Here is an 18,663-nt window from a genome sequence, read left to right on the forward strand (position 1 = left end):
TATTGAGATTTATGCAAAATAAAACATAAACATCAAGAAATTTCAAAGCATATTTTAGAATTTTAAATGTTTTTCTTAGTGAATTTGAAGTTTCCAATTTATTTTATATATTATTATATTAATAAAATTTAGTATATAATTTATATATTTAATATAAAGTTGAAAGTTATTTTTTTTAGTTATCTATATTATAAAATAATCAATGAAGTGTTGAATTAGGAGTCAAACAAATCGGGCCAACCCTAATTTTACCCCCGGTGAAGCGCAATTATATTGACTCTTTTGCCCCCCGGCGAGGTCCGTGTTTTCCCTTTTCCTTCACCAAAAAGGCACCGTTGGGAATATTCCGTTTGATTTATGAGGTTTTCAGAATCAAATCTGATTCCTTTATCAAACCCTTCACGTAGTCTTTCGATACAATCTGCGTGTTTCCCTCCATTTTTCATTATGTGTTTTGTTTTGTTTATATTCTAAATTGAAGTGATCTTGACATATAATATCATGAAACTTTCCAAGTATTAGTTTTTCCCAAGAACATTAAAAATAGTCTAAAGTATCACAAACTTTACATTTTATTGTTATTTCACAACTCAGCACAAATATGATATTTTCAGAAAAAATCTTATTATACGTGGGCAACCGTGAAGTGTTTATAATATTTTAGATATACGTTGAAAAGCTACGTTGAAAATCACAATGATTTAGTAAGTGCCAAGTAAGATAAAAATGCGTGGAAGTTGGTTGGATATGGTGATTGACCTGCCATGGGAAATAGTAGTACTAACAAACAAATTAAGTGTAAAGTTTGTTATATTTTAGACCATTTTTTAAGTTATTGGGAAATACTAAATCTTGGCCTAATTTTGATGATTTTGGAGACCGATATCCCTTTATAAAACAATATGTGTTGGAAAAAAATTGCTTCATGTTATGTGTTGAAAATTTGGAAGTGCAATAAATTGAAAGGAATAATTTTCTTTAACCAAGCGTGAAATACGTTTATTTTTAGATGTGTGGGGATGGTCCGAGGAGTACTATAAAATTGACCATGCTTGTGAAAAATAAATGTTGGATTTATAGCAGCAGACCTTTAATAACAAAATGACTGCGTAGGAGTAATACTAATATAATACTAGTACAATAAATATCAATAATTGATCAACCATTGCCGGCGGATTCAAAATATAATTTGGATAGGAAATTTGTGTTCTCAACTTATCTTAGAGTACTTTAATGAGAGATAAAATTTTGATTCATAATCATAATGTTAGTTTAAAAATACATATTACATAATTAAAGGACGTCGTTGAAGTCTTTTCGGCACATGTTCCTCGATAAGAATGCAACATATAACGTTTAGAAGACTGCGATATTTTAGTTTAATTTAAGCCCATATAATGGTGGTTGAAAGATGATAAAACTATACTATTATACAAAATTTCAACATGGAAATATTAATATTATAATATTATAATTCAAGAATAATAAATTATTATGTATCTAACAACATCTCCTGCTGTGACTGAATACAAAGTATGAGATCGAAATGTGAACTATTCAGTGGCATTACTTTCACTCAAATTCAAATGTTCTATCCCTATGACTAGTGTATTCAAGCGTCGATTTCTCTTGACTAGGTCATCGAGAATTTTTTTTAATGAATTAAACAATTTTAAGCAAAGAAAATTTCATTGTTGCCTTCGATTTATTCTACAAAGAAGTTTCTAACATGTATAAAAATGGTAATTCTTTATTGAAGCTTACACAAATTATTTTAGATATAAATTAATACACAAATCAATCCTCACCGTCCATTAAATCAAGATCGATAGGACCAAATTGATCAATCACGAGCCACAAGAACAAATTGCTTTCCCACATTGCGACGAATCCTTGCATTCGGATTTTCTTTACGATCACATACATCAAGTTGTGTGTCGCGTCTGGCTCCTCCTCGTCATACAGCGAAATCGTCCCGCAGGCGGTGATGCGACCGTGGGGTCTAATGTTCGGTAGCACCGCATCGAGAATTTTGCCTCCTACAGTTTCGAAATATATGTCGATCTATTCGGGGAAGTACCTAAATAGTTGTGATTAATTTCATACACTTATTAGAGATAACAAAGTACGGGCCGGGGTTGTGCTCATTAGACCGAAAGAGAAATTTTGATCACAAATATATGTTTTTTTGTTTATTTATGTGGCTAGCCAAGGCCATATGGGCTATATGTATATATATATCTTTGGATTGGACCGGCCCGACCCGACCCAATATCTTGTTGGCCCATAATCTATATGGTCAGATCAGTTAATTATATATGTAAAAGAAATTAATTAATTTTGTCACTTTATATATATACCTCTTTATGGCTTCATTCAGGTACGATTCTTCATTGTAGTTGAATGCATCATCAAACCCCAATATGTTCTTCAAAAGGTCAACCTTGAACAAAGTAATATATATAAATAAATTAACTCTAAAAAATATAAAGTAATTACAGCCCCAGTATGAAGATAATTGCTGAGGTTATTTTTATTAATATTTTTTATTAAAGATAATGCTTATTGAATATTTTAAACCTTGAATTAGAGTTGACTTTTGACTGTATGGTTATTTATGTTAATTATTACTATTATGTTCCGTATTCATTTAATCACCAACAAATTATGCAAATTCAAATTGAAAAAAGAAGTTGGTGAATGGATTTTTATAAATTAATTTAAAAGAATAATTAAAAGACATTATGTTGTGATCCTGCGCTTCCAACGACATAACACCTAAATAGCTTAGCAAATTGGCCAACAAGCTAACCTACAACTCCTGATGCAGCCGATATAAAGACGAGTTCACCCTTTTTTGGAGAGCAAATCTCGTAAAATCCAACATATGCAGTGATACCGGCCATACCTTCACAAAATGATCGTCAAAAAATGCAGTGATAGATGCAGAAAATTTCATTTAAAGATTATTACTTAAGTCTAATACTTTTGTTAGCGATGCGTGTATGATGTGGTTATGTGTTATTATTGTTAACATTTTAAAACACGTAATTCACAATTGATTTATTCTGATTTTGCTTCCGATTAAGATTTTGAGTTTAAAATGGTTTGATATAATTCTATAACCATAATTCAACCAATGAATTATTTAACTATAAAATTTAACATTAATTTGGTTGATGTCACATTTAATAGTTAAATGCAAAATCAAATCGAATCAATAGTTTGGTTGCAAAATCATAACAAATTAATAGTTTGATCGTTTACATGTGAATTTAATAGTTTGGTTGCAAAATAGAACAAATTAATAGTTTGATAATTTACATATGAATTGTAAAGTCTGTATGCAAAAACTATATTTTGATTAAATATTATAAATTTATAGGCAAATTATCCTACAATAATATGCACAGACACGATACATACGGCGGCTAATTTGACAAACAAATTTACCAAGAATTCCAGTGTAATAGGAGAGAGGCACATCCACAGAAGGGATTTATAATAAATGTGATGTATATTAAATTCAACCCTACTTATATTATTCTTTTGTTTCTTGAACTTTGTTTATAGTTTGGCGTTTTTATATATTAAATTAAGTGAAAGATATGCTTTAAAATCCCACTAGTCACGAATAAATATATTATTTTCATACGGTTAATTTTTACCGTGAATTATCCAAGTTTATACATTCAAAATATTATTCTCGATTCTCACATAAAATGTGATTTTCACATTAATCCATGAACACAGATAAAGTGATGTAATTATGTTATGACTATGAAAAAAAAATACAGTAGAACATTTAGTGTCTTAATACCTTCATAAATAACTTTATAGCGCCTAAATAAACACTTTATTAAGCCAAAACGTGTAGTTTCTTCATAGCCTCCAATAAATATAGTATAAATTCTCAATTGATCCTTGATTAACACTCTCCTTTTCATTAGCCGTTGCATATCTGCTATTCTTTCTACATCATTGGGTCGAAGACTTGAAGCACAACGACGTAAGCTTGATTCTGGCGGTATTCATGGGCCGGCGGTGGGGTCGGTCGGCCCCCCTCGACCCCAATCGCCGTTCATTCCTAGATATGGTTATATGTCTTGGCCATATTAAAATACTAATTTTGTAAATAACTAATGGTTAATTAATCTCATTTTGACTTGATGAATGAGTTAAATATGGATTGACTTGATTAACATGTTAAATATGAATTGAAATATATAGGTTAGGACCAGAAGCGAAGACACTTAATTGATTATTATTGTATAGGACAAAATATGTTTTTTTTAATATACGAGCCTAATTTTGGACTTTAAAATACAAGTACTCTACTAATTATTAATGTATAGGATAAAATATGTTTTTTAATAAACGAGCCTAATTTTAGACTTTAAAATAAAAGTACTCTACCTAATTGACAAAATCTATTAATGTATAGGACAAAATATGTTTTTTTAATATACGAGCCTAATTTTGGACTTTAAAATACAAGTACTCTACTAATTATTAATGTATAGGACAAAATATGTTTTTTTAATATACAAGCCTAATTTTAGACTTTAAAATACAAGTACTCGACCTAATGGACAAAATCTTTAAACAGTGGATCAAAATATCTTTTTAAATAAATATGCGAGACAAAATTTAAACTTTAGTCAAACTAAATAAATAATAAGTCTAATATTGTGTTACTTTTCACCTCATGTGTAAAACATGTTGCCATATAGGCATTTTGTGAAAAGTTCTGCCAGGTTGTTCTCTGATGATATCTTGGAAACCATAACGTCTTGCTACGCACTTAATCCTTAATTAATTTCATACTTCATCTCTATGTGATTGCTTAAGCTTCATCAGCTCGTGTTTCCCTTGAGTTAGACATATGACTAGAGTAATTATAACAAAATATAATACTCATACACATACTCGGAATCACGGTCAAAGCTATTAGGAAGTTACTGAGATTAACAACTACCTTAGTAGTTTATTATGAAACCACACTTGTAATTTTCATGATAGAGTCTGTGATGTAATCACACTCCTTCATGACTCAGTTTTCAACTCCTAACGTTAACACATAGTCAGAGGATAACTCGACCATCAATCAATTATAAAATTGAGTCGATGTAACCTAAAGGACATAGCATGGATGTCTGGTAAACTAGAGCATACCGTTTAGTCTTCTTCAAGTACTATAGTATATTATTTACCCAATCCAACGTCCTTGGCCATGGTTAAAATGATATCATGCTTCTATGCCAACGGCAAAGCTAATATCTAACTTAATACACATCATAGCATATATGAGACTTCCAATTATGGAACTTGTCTCATTCTTCTTGATCTCATTCAATGTCGAAAAACACTTGACTAGAGATAAAATAATTCCGTCTAAAAAAAGAAAAACCTTTTCTTGGAATTTTCAATGCTAAAGTGTCTAAGTATTGTGTAGATGTAGGATTCTTTAAGAAAACATACATTCTTTTTCTAGCAATCTAATGACACAGATGCTTAGAATGTAACTAAACTATCTTAAATCAATCATCCTTAAACTGGGTAGACGACCAGTTTCCTACGCTAGATAACCCTCTTAGTTGTTCATCAACTTTTATAGATGTCATCTTCGTAGAGTACCAAGAATACCAAATATAGTGCACTTTCAACTTTCTTGACCTGTATTACATAACCATTAAGATGTTCCATGCAGATGATCTCCTCAAGACTTCTACTTAAAGAAAACTGTCTTGACAATCATAGTACATAAATTCCTAATTTATGTAGGCTACAATAGACAATATACAGATCGACTTAGGCAAAAATGGCAGGCGAGAATATAATTCTCTCTGGGTATAACCCTTTGCCATTATTCTAGCCTTTTGAGATCCATGCTTACACTTGCAGGTCCACTAGCTCCCACTGACTGAAATAGTCTATGGGTGGTATCGCAAGTCTTGCAAACATTCTTGTCTATTTAAGATTGTTATTCAGAATCTATCATCTTATCAAGAATGATTATCTGAATAAGTCATTGCTTCCTTGTAGTTACAGGGATTATGTTCAAGTTGATCTAAGACTAAGTCTTAAGAATTTTTTAGACCCATGAACTTATTATGTTCGCAAAGAACCCTCCCACTACGACATAAGTTTCTAATGGTATGATTTCTTGGTTAAGATGGAAAATAGATATTCTCATTTTCTTGAGAATTATCATACTTGTTAGGCCTGTAGTTCTTCACATAATCTTCATCAATGAATCTAGTAGTCGTGTAAACAAACACATATCTTGTCGTGAAGATTATAAAACATGTACCTTTCCAATCATTTGGGACAACCTTAAAACATACCTCAGTACACAACTCCAATTACTTGGATACCTTTTCCAAAACATGTCTTGGAATAACTCCACACCTTGAGATGTGCTGGACTAAACTTACCTCTAGTCCACAACTCGTGTGTTGTAGAAGGTACTGATGTTATGGTAGTTTCTTTAAGGTATAACTCGTTGTTTCCAACGTATATCCCATCAATGATAAGGTGTTATTGAGTAAAGCTGTTCACTTATCGAACTTATCTTCGAGATACTTCGATATCTTCTTATATGACTATCCCATTCTTTAGAAGAATGCTTGGAGTAGTCAACTAGGATTTAACTCCCACTACTGATCTTAACTCATTGCTCGTCTCCTATGGTATAAACCATTAAGACTTGCTAGTCTTTCTATGTCGCACCTCTATAAATATTCTGAATTCCTTGAACCACCAAAAGATTCTAACTTATTGTGCATCAACCAGACTTACCTGACTTTCAAGCTATTTAACAAGTAAGCTGTTAAAATCTCGACAGTCACTTGAGTTAGACAAAATCAGTTTGAACAATTACTAAGTACTTTCTTGGCCTTATGATTAAGTACCATAAATACTTTATCATTCATTGTTTAAGAAGTTGAACTGTGGTGTTAAACTCAATCTTTTTGCAATTATATTGTTTAGATACTATGATGTATACTTTGTTTTTCTATGGTACTATGATAGATATTCGATCAACATTTCTCAATAATGCACGCATTATCAAATGACATCGAACATCATTTAATCATTAACAAGTTTAGAAACTGAAACTGAATTCTTTCCAAACTAAATTGTACCAATGAAAGATCTCTCCTTTAGAAGTTGCATTGTTATCTAAGCCATTGTCCTTCTATATAAGAGGTCAATCCGACTTACAATGCATCTTCTCTTTGCCTTTTTCACCAAATTTTCTTGCTTTCTTGCTTTCAGCAGGCATTGATGACAATTTAGCTCTTCCCTCTTTCCATTGCTAGTCTTCTGTTCGATTGAACTAAGACATAGGAAAGATACAACCTTAATGAATTCGTCAAGTATCATGTTATCTTCCTCCAATAGTAATAAAGTGAATAAAATGCCAAAGGTTTCCAACTTTTCAGTAACAACCTTCATATAATCACTTCCTATTACATTTGGCGATGAACTGAGTGTAGAAACTATTTGAGTAACTGAATCAGAAGATTCATCAAAACTTTCTATCTCTTTTGGATGTTCCAATAGAATCTGGACAACGTCCTCACTGGATATTCCTTTATCATCGGTATAAACCAAGACTTGTCTCACTACTTAAAAGAAAGTAGTTTGACCTTCTTCCTCAAGAACTTATCGAGTACATGCATAAAATGCATTCTCAAACTTTCTTTGTAGAATTTTGTTGAGGAAATGGAGGACATGAATTAGTGAGTACAAACTTTAAGTTTTCAGCAATGAGAATCTTATTCATTTAATATTTCCAGTCTACATAATTTTGGCCTTCGAGTTTGATTTCTTTAAGGTTCGCAGACATTATTAAGAATTTGGATGAGAAGAAAAAAAACTATTTATCACATACTATACTTAATACATAATCGCAAACAACCATAAAACAATTTATGTATCTCACAACCGTGAAAATCAAAATAAGTACGCCTCTAGGTGGTCTCCTTGATTCCGATTGCCCCAGTTGTTCTGCCCCTCCTGGTTTCTCCCTGACCAGTTAGACTGCCTCTCTGGTGGGTGTGCATAATTGGTATTCTGCTGTGGAGGTGGCTGGGTTGGATCGTTGTCGGACCATCTAAAGTTTGGGTGAGTTCTCCATGGAGCCTCCTTCTGTTTCCCTTAGTTCCAACTCCCATCTGGATTCCAGCTTCCCATCGAATTCACCTGGGCCTGGTATTCTCCCTCTCGAGGGCCATAGTACTGCTGGGGTGGAGTTTCTTCTGGGCCTGGAGTTTTCTCTTTTTCTTGTGAGGCAGGGGGGTTGCTTTTCTCGATCGCATTCAGAAGTGCTTTTTCCAACCTGTCAATCCTGACCTCCACTCTCTCATCCCTGTTCCATCACCGCATTGGCTTAGCCTCTCCTCATAATGCTGCATGGGTTATCATATGCCTTCTTTGCATCAATCAACCTTCCCAAAGTTTCTCTACCTTCACTTACTTTCTTCTTTGTAAAATTTCCCCCACTCGAGGAATTCATCGGATCCTTTGACTCAGGGTTTGCTCCCTCGTAGAACAGATAAAAGGTTTCAGCCTCTATCATCCTGTGATTTGGACAAGCATCGAGCAACCTTTTAAAATGTGACCAATAGTGACTCAAGGACTCATCATAATCCTGCTTACACTCCAGAATATCCTTCTTGAGGGCATTGATTTTGTTCGAAGGGAAAAAATAGTCTAAGAAGACCAATGTGAAATCTCCCCAAGTACGGATAGAATCCTGTGGCAACCTTAACAGCCATGTGTTGGCTTCTCCCTTCAAAGCGAATGGTATTTCGCGTAGGCGATAGTCCTCCTCCGTTGCATAGTTGGGCCTTTTCTGAATACTGCACAGCTTGCTAAACTCGTTCAGGAACTCATATGGACACTCGTTCCTTCGCCAATAGAACATTGGTAGAACGCCTAGCACATTCGTCTTAATGTCGATGGACCTCTGACGCTGAATTGTAAAAATAGCCTAGGCTGGCTCACCATCTAGATGGGCAGTGAGCGAACCGATCTCAGGATCGGGATCGACTACGTGTGCCATGTCACCGATCTTTTCTTCCTCTGTATCTAAATATGACTCAAACTCCTCTTTGACTGACGATTTATGATCCTCGTCACTATCTGAACTCAACGGTTCTGGATCTCCTATTGTTAGCCCTGATCTGGTGGTAACTGGGAATGTTGTTTCCTTGAACTACCAACTAGACTGGGCGCTTCTCCAACTAGGTGTGTAATTACAGTGTCCGAACCTTGAGCCCTTGCTCATAAACTAAACCGGAAAGAAAACAGACAATATAAAATGAAACTACATACGCCAAAACCTCTAAACACAAACATAAACAATGCCATCCATCCCCGACAAGCGCCATTTGAAACTACGGGATTCAAGGACTGTGTGTACTTTGTTATGTCAAGTTTATCGGGTCCAGAGGATTCGCTAGATCACAGGGTCTAGGAACTCAGAGAACCTTCAAAATCCAAGTCGTCAGACACACAATTTTCTGTTTCAAAACCCTCAACCCGCTATACTATTGGCTAGTACAGGGAAGTAGGGATCGATCCCACGAAGATGGATGTGTTTGCATGCATTTGGAGACTTTGGAAGGGGTTTGGCTGCCGCCACGGAACTTGGGGTTGAGAAATTAGCTACTAGACTGGGAAACTAAATTTACCTAACAGCTAGACCTAGGAAACGGAAAATACACATGCATACAGTAGGACTAAACTTTCTCAAATAACTCAAAGAAAACAGCGATGACAATTCCTCGGCCTGGCAAACAGATTTCCTAAACTAGCTAAACAGCAACAAAGTATGCAGTGGGGACCATTTTCCCAAAACAGAAAGGTACGAAGGAAAAATTGCAACAACGAAACTCTGACTCTGTAACTAACAACGATCTTCATATCTTTCAACATTCCAAACAAACATGTAGAAAACAGAGCATTAAACCAGATCAGAACAGAGCATGACGATTTGAACGTCGAAAATTACGATTAGCCAGAAAATAAGCAGATCTACAACTACTAGACGAAGCAAACATCGGAAGCTAAACATCCACAACCATGCAGAATTCAATCAATCTGCTCCAGATCCACAGGTCGGAAGCTCAATCCACTCCAGATCCAAGCAATCTGAATCCAACTACAGTTAACCTAACTCCATCAACGCCGATTCAAAAGATTCACTCCAATCAACTACAATTCAACCCCAATCCAACAGATCAGGTGCGAAAAGCATCCAAAACAAGTAAATTAACTCCAAACATCAGAAATCAACATCCAACATCAGAATCAACTCAACGATAACAAAAAATAACACTTCCATAACCATCAGAATCAAGTTTCAACAAAAGTAAGAAAAGCCGAGCTTTGAACAGCAAAGTCTCGGTCGGAATTCAAATAAAAATTTAACTAAAAAACAGTAAATTGTTTCTGTGCAGTGCGTATAGAAGTGTGTGTGCGAAAGCATGAGCTAAGCGAGAAGGTGTGATGATGATTTTTCTGCTGCGTGCTCCTCTATTTATAGACGGGGAGTTGATCTTCTAGATTCTTCTTTGAAATCTCCAATTTTCCCCCTTCTGGGGATTTCCTCCGTCTGGTAAATAATGTTCTTTTGCTCTCTTTACTGCTTGATTCCTTCGCCCGGCAATTATTTTCCTCCACTTCCTGGCCCTGGCGAATTTCTCTACACATCTGGCTTAAAACATGTGTTAGACCCTGGAAATTACTGAATTTACCCCCATAACCGATGCGTGAAATTAGCCTTATCAATATTTCTATCCAATAGATCTGCCCCCTTCAAAATTGAATGCTACGGGGGTTTTCGATTGCCAAGATAAAATCTCATGATTAAAAATGTATGTTTGGTTCATAAGATTGACCCCTACAACTTAATCCTAGATGGATAGTCTCATGATAATTAGTCATAGCCTCTCCCTTCAAAGTAAAATAATCTCACAACTTAATCCTAGATGGATAGTCTCATGGCATTAGTCATGGTAACTGAACTCCACCTTTGTATTTGTGCTTGGTTTCTTTTCTGTTGTGCAGATTTTTATATCATAAAAAAAACCATTGTGAACGCACACTAGATCAAGGGGTACACCGGTTTTTAATCAGCTCACATATCATAGAAGAGTACCGAGAGGCTTGGGGATAGAGAAATGAGTACAATGAAGCCCCACCACCTGTGGGAAGGTTTGGAGATATCCTTAGATCGGGAGTTGAACACCAGGGGGAGTTTGCATATGCAAATAACAATGTCAAAGGATATGCAGTGTATTAATCATTGTAGGCAACATAAATCAAAACCAAATTTACCCTGTTCATTGTGTAAAGGGCCTCCACCATCAATGGAGAGCGATTGCTCACAACACTTGCAGTCTGTAGTAAAACACACATCCATCAGGATCTTATAAGTTTTCTCCCGTGTGGTGAAACACACATCCATCAAGATCTTATTGTCTGTGATCACCCAAAGAAATTGGGAGTTGCATCAGTTGGATGTAAAGATAGCCTTTCTACATGGTGATTTGGAAAAACCATATACATGGAGCAGCCTCTCGGGTTTCAAGTTCTTGGGCAAGAAAGTAAAGTTTGTTTGCTAAAGTAAAGCTTGTATGGGTTGAAGCAAAGTAGCCGCCAGTGGTATAAAACTTTTGATGCGCATCTGATGAATGTTGGTTTTGTCAAGTCTGCCTATGATAGTTGCGTTTACATCAAGTCACTATAAAGGCATGGAAAGGCAGTGGCATACTTGGTCTTGTATGTTGATGATATGTTGGTGGGAGCTGAGAATCTTACAGAAATTAGCACTATAAAGCAAGAACTCCAAAAGGACTTTGAAATGAAGGATTTGGGGGAAGCCCGAAGGATACTAGGAATGGACATTCATAGAGATAGAAGTAAAGGGGAATTGTGGCTGACTTAGACTGATTACTTGACAATGTTGATTCAGAAGTTTTGAAGAATTCTAAGAGTGTCAATTCCATTGGGACAACATTTTAAGCTATCACTCGAGCAGATCCCGAAGAAAGAGGCCGAAAGATTAGAAGTGCAAGATATCCCTTATGTCAACATTATAGGAAGCATTATGTACTGTATGATATGTACAAGGCCTGACTTAGCCCACGGGATAAGCGTTTGAAAATGCCCAAGACACTAAAGTCACTGCCATTGTAAAATTCGGTTGATCAACCATTTTCCCATAGATGTCTACCATATCTGATCCATCGATGACAAGGAATGCGGCCACATCCCAAGTCACTAGACCAGCCAACTCGAAAGATGGCGCAAGATCTCCATAGGTGTACACTAGCCTGAGTAGGGACTCACTCCCTAATCAGACCCGATTTTGATTATTCATTGATGGCAAAAGTCACATCAGATAGGTTCCATATATAAAAAAAACATGGCATGACAAAAGTCACATCAGATAGGTTCACAACATCATTTTCGCATAAAAATATACTTAGGGCATAGCCCTTATTTATAAAGAAAGCCCACCTTGTAAATTTAAATTTTCTGAACTTGAATTCCTTTCCGTTCTTGAAAAACATGGCATGACAAATATTCAATGAAGACACCCATTGATTTAATGTACTCTGGCCCAAAGACTAGATAAATTCCAATCCATCTCGTTTACTAAAAACAATAGGCCCAAATATATAATTTAATTCACATTGCACACAACATTTAAGTATAACAAAGCCCAAAACTTCTTCAACTTTTCTCACCTTACGTTATCAATGAACTCCCAAAATCAGAGAGCTCCAATTCCCCTTTTGTCTCACACAATTCGCATCGATCTGCAACTATTTCTCTCCATCTAATTCACTCTCACAAGACCTCTCTCTCTCTCTCTCTATCCCTCTGTCTCCGACTCCGTCATCTCCTCTCTCTCTTTCCCTTCACGCCGCTGCTATCATGCCCCGATCAGCTTTACTCATTCTTTCTCTCTCAGGCTTCTCGACGCCGCAAAGGTTGCCGGGCTCCTCATTTTTTTCTCGGCTCGGCAGCCCCGAAAAATGGCACCCTGTCCAACCTCCGTCGCTGCCGTATCATCCCCAAACTCCCGTTGTCTCTGTCACTCGCCGCTCCTCTTCTCTCTCTCACATTGCAGCGCCACCGTGAGTCACGGCCGTTGTTGCCGACAGCCTGTTGCCACTGCCGGGATCGCCGTCGCCGCCTCAGCGCAATTCTCCGTCATCATAACTGTTGTCCGTCATGAGCAGCCGCAATGGATCTTGATTATTGGTGGAATTATTAGTGGAAAGACTATCTACAGCAGTTTCATATATATCTGTCACTTGAAATACTACTATCATATCTCCCTTCCGTAACTGATTTGTAAAAATAATGAAATTGACTTGGGCTCAAAAACTAAGTGGGCTTACTCAAGAAAAATAATTGGACTTGTTAGAGAATAATTGTAATAGGTCCAAACGTAAAATTATTCTCACGACAATAAAAAGACAAAGGTGAAAAATTTTCAGGTACCCAAACGACGTCCTGAAGAATAATTAAAACGGTAGAAAAATTTGGGGTATTACATTTTTTGAATGTTTTTTAACTAATAATCCCTCCATTCCAGCCTAAGTGAGGCATTTATTTTGGCACATGAATACAAGTAGTTATGTTTAGTGAATTAAATTATAAATAGTAAAGTAAAACAAATAATAAATTAAGAAATAGAAGAGATAATAAAGTATAAGAGATGAGGACAAAAGACAAAGTATGAGAGAGAAGTCAGATAATTATTGCAAAATGAAATGTGTCATTTAGTTGGGACAACCCAAAAAGTAACACGTCTCAACTTCTTCTGTTCCCTCATAGTTGAGTCATTTTTCCATTTTAGGATGTTCTCTCGTAGTTGGTTGAGTTCTATCTATATATAACACTTTTTCCCACTCTTACTTTACCCTCTCTTACTTTATCCTCTCTACTTTATTCACTTTCTACTCTATTTTCTATATTTTTTTCTCGCTTTTACTTTTTTATCTATCTATTTAATACATTAAACATCTATTTCTTGAACTCCATGCCATCCCATAAAAAAGTCATTTTATGGCTGACGCAGTCTCCAATAACAATACTCTTATCACCTTTTATTTCTACATTTCTCATACTTCACGAATTTTGCATTAAAACTCGTGCTGTCTACAAAGTCTCTATTTTTATTGAACGGAGGGTAACATCCTAAAATTTAATGCATAAATTTAGCAGGCTATTCGATCTATAGGTTTCAGTGTGCATTGACATCCCTATTGAAAGATGATATTGTGGTTGGTACATTCTCGATATTTGTGAAGAAACCCGAGCATAGGCGTGCTTGGAAAGTTCTCAAACTTGTGCTCTCTTTCGACCCAGTCGTTTATGCTCTAAATGCTTGATAAAATGGAGCGCTTCTCGGTACGTAGTGAGGAATGATGGCTCTTACTAAAGTATTTTGTGGTAGAATAACTTATATAGAATGAGAATCAAGGCTCCGTTACTAGATTAGGTAACAGAAAATATCTCTAAATGTTTGGTATAATTACATCTAGTTTTGTTTGTTATGGTAATTTGATATATAGCCACAATATTTATAGAATGAACACCGATGGCCTAACTTCTAGCTTCCTATATAAGGTATCAATATAATTGTATAGCGACTATTAGGAATGGGTCGAAAAACACTCCCCAAAATTTAAAAATTCCAATTAATAAAGAAAACATAATTCTAGAGCAACTATTAGGAGAGGGTCGAAAAACATCGCCGGAATTTTTAAAAATTGAATTAATAAATGAAATAGCAACTATTTTTTAATTCGAACTATTTTTGACGACTTTCCTATAGAATCTTGCCACACTCTGTTGGTTTCTTTTGTAAAACTAAGCAATCAATTAAATGCTTATTGGTCTCGGACAAACCAATTATAACGATTGATAAATAAGGATGTGAATAAATGATTCCGTCGTTCGTTTTTTCCTCGTCAATTTCCATTCATTTAACGAGCAATGAGCAACGGATTACTTTATTCCTGTTATTAATGAATTAATTTTTTATTATTTCTCGTATTTCAATTTTACAACAAAAACAAACAAGTAATATGTTTATTAATACTACCTCCGTCCTAGAAAGTTTGTCCCATTTCACTTTTTACCATTTTTGGTAGTGGACCCATATTTCACTTACTCATTTCTACTGACATTAAAGTAAGACCCATAATCCACTAACTTTTTCAACTCACTTTCCATTACATTTTCTTAAAACCCGTGTCGGGTCAAAGTGGAACAATATTTGGGGGACGGAGGTAGTATGAAAGACGTTATTATTGTGTGAGTTGTGGCCTGACGCCGAAAAAAAGTGAGAAATAAAAACATGACAGAGAAATAATAATTTTCGTATTGCGTTCACAACTAGCACTACTAAATTGTTTGCGATATTTACAAGCTTAATAAGAGTATTAAATTTTATAATTTCATCCAACAAATTCAAGTACTTGAAATTGAAGCTATAAATGTACGGTCCTATTTTTTCACATTTGGATTATGATTTATGAGTATCGAATTAAATAAAAATACTCACCAATACAATAGTCTAAATTTTCATTCATATTCAGAAACTTGGGGCGCGTTTTCTAAAATTGTTAACTCATCGATGCAGTATATTAAAAATGTCTATACGATCGCATATCAATGTCAACACAAATTTTTGTTGACATTTTAAATATCAATGTCAACACAGTGCATTACAATATCACACCCCGAACTCAATAATAACTCATTACTCGTCGTATGCCTCAACCAATATACGTAAACCTAATACAAGTCTAAATTAATCTCAAGGCTATTTGCATCCAATTCCTCACTTCCCTCTATAAAGTTGCAAGCCCAATCTTAGAGCTTACGTACACATTAGCTCATAGATTCAAACATGGTAAACTCTAACATGAAAGTAGAAACAAGATTTAGCAATGAACTTCCCTCGTTAATAGCAACAGCTTTATGTTTAGTTTCACTAAGATTTTTTTTACTCAAATCAATTAACAAAAGTTCAACGGTGCCGCCACTTCCACCGGGCCCCACCTCCTACCCGATCGTCGGCAGCCTGCCGGAAATGCTTCGGAAGAAGCCCGCATTCCGGTGGATACACAATGTCATGAAGCAACTCAACACGGAGATTGCCTGCATCAAGCTAGGCCGCGTCAACGTCATCACCGTCTCTTCTCCGGAACTCTCTATCGAGTTCTTGAAGAAGCATGACAGCGTCATTGCCTCCCGGCCCTACATCTCTTCGGCCCGCCTCGTCAGCAATGGATACCTTTCACCTTCCCTCTCTCCCTCCGGTAACCAGTGGACGAAAATGAGGAGGGTGCTGGTGTCGGAGGTGCTCACAAATGATGTGTTCAGACGGCTCCATGCAAAACGATTAGAGGAAGCCGATCATCTCGTGAGATTTGTATATAATCAAGGCATCAATCCACATAAAAGTGAAGTTGTGAACGTGAGAGATGTAACTATGCATTACTGTGGCAATGTGATAAGGAAGATGGTGTTTAGCGAAAGGTTTTTCGGGTCGGGAATGGATGACGGAGGCCCGGGAATTGAATAGAGAGAACATGTAGATGGATTGTTCACCATTCTTTCATGTCTCTACGGATTCGCTATTGCTGATTTTTTGCCGTGGTTGGAGGTTTTTGATTTGGATGGAAATAAAAAGATGATCACAGATGCCATCAAGAATGTAAGAAAATACCACGATCAAGCAATCGAAAAGAGAATGGAGATGTGGAAGCTAGGACTTAAGAGCGAGGATAATGATATTCTTGGTATTTTGATAAACCTCAAGAACTCACAAAATAGGCCCCTATTGTCAATTCGAGAGATAAAAGCAGTCATTCTTGTAAGTATTTATTTGGCCAAAGTTGTTGATTAAAATCTTGTAATATATTATTATGACTTCATCATGGGAATAATATGATGTTGATTTTATAGGAAATGATGTTGGAAACAATTGATAATCCACCCGGTATCACCATTTACTTTGCCTCACATTTCAAGCAAAAACATTGTCATGGGTGGCTATTTCATCCCAAAGGGTAGTCATGTGGTGCTTAGCCGCCCTGGCCTAGGTCGGAACCCTAGGATTTGGGATGAGCCTCTCCGGTTCAAGCCAGAACGACACATTGTTGATGAAGTCTCAAATGTATCGCTTGTGGATCACGATTTGCGTATTTTGTCATTTAGTACCGGAAGACAAGGATGCCCCGCCCTTGATCTTGGTTCTACCACAACAACCATGCTTTTGGCTAGACTTATTCAAGGTTTTAGCTGGAAGCAACCACTTGATACCAGTACTATTGACTTGGCTGAGTCTAAACATGACTTATCGTTGGCTAAACCCTTGATTGCTCATGCAGTGCCTCGGTTAGACTCACAAATTTATCTTCAACATGTGTGAAAATAATAATAATAATATATGCTTGTATTTGTATTATATTGTTGTATGTATTTATTTGAGGTATTTGTTGTGAAATAATTTGTACACTAAATTAAGTCATTAGACTGTGAAATATTATGACACATGATCATGCATGATGATGGTGGTTTAGAAATATGTCGTACATAATTGGTTTTATAGTTCATATTGAGTGATATAGCTATTTTTAAGAAAGGAGGATTGGATTGTTGTAGTATATAACTCGGACATATGATACATGCCCATAACTCGAGAATGTTGTGTTTCATCAACAGTGCATGGTTTACGTAATGAAATATGTTTTTTGCAAGTTTATCGTCAAGCTCCAATAAATTGTTCTTTACATATACCTATTCCCACACACTCACCTATTGTTGGTTCTGTAAATTTAGCACGAGAAATGTTAGTAATCGATGAAAAAAATAAATAAAATCAAAGAAACGAATTAATGCAAAATACATAGTTCCGTGGTTCGGTCGTATGACCTACATCCACAGAGAAGCTATCAACCAATTTATTCAACACTCAATGACAATAAAAAAAAGCTCGTCAGAATCGCTCGAGAATCATTCAAGAAAACAATCGCTTAAACTTGTGAGCTCTTAACTACAATATTAATCTCCTCACATAGAAATGATTATTGCTCTCTTTCTTATCACTAACTGAATCTGTATATGTATGTGAACTGAGAGAGCACACATATCGCCCAACAAGATTGAGCTCAATCTAAGCTCGCAAACCCTTCGGTTGCAAATGCCTACAGTAGCCGTTGGAAACAAATTTCAAACTTATTCCCATTTTCAACTTGGTCCTCGGTTTATGACTTATTCAATATGCATCCACATATCTTACAAATTCTCCACCTAGGTCATGATTGAATAATCTGACCACCAAATTCAAGCAATGCTTGAGCTTGGAACATGGTAAAGTCTTAGTCAGTATATCTCATGCATTCTCTTTTATGGACACTTTCATCACTTTCAGAACCCCTTTTCACTTCATATCCAATGAAATGCAACTTTACATCCACATGTTTACTTCTCTCATGGAAGGTCTGGTGTTTGGTGAGGCAGATAAGCACTACTATAGTCACTGGAAACAATCACGACTTCTTAGTTTATCCCAAAATCAGAGAGGGATTCTTCAACCAAAAATTCTCCTTCATAAAC

General features: G+C 35.8%; 2 pseudogenes; one reads left to right on the forward strand and one right to left on the reverse strand.

Annotated features, from left to right (window-relative positions):
• Positions 1 to 1,797: 1,797 nt before the first annotated feature.
• On the reverse strand, positions 1,798 to 3,499 carry LOC121766992 (annotated as a pseudogene).
• Positions 3,500 to 15,964: 12,465 nt separating this feature from the next.
• LOC121768285 lies at positions 15,965 to 16,983 on the forward strand (annotated as a pseudogene).
• The last annotated feature ends 1,680 nt before the right edge of the window (positions 16,984 to 18,663 follow it).

The sequence above is a fragment of the Salvia splendens genome, chromosome 15 (genome assembly GCF_004379255.2).
Source record: "Salvia splendens isolate huo1 chromosome 15, SspV2, whole genome shotgun sequence".
In the NCBI taxonomy this organism is placed as follows: Eukaryota; Viridiplantae; Streptophyta; class Magnoliopsida; order Lamiales; family Lamiaceae; genus Salvia; species Salvia splendens.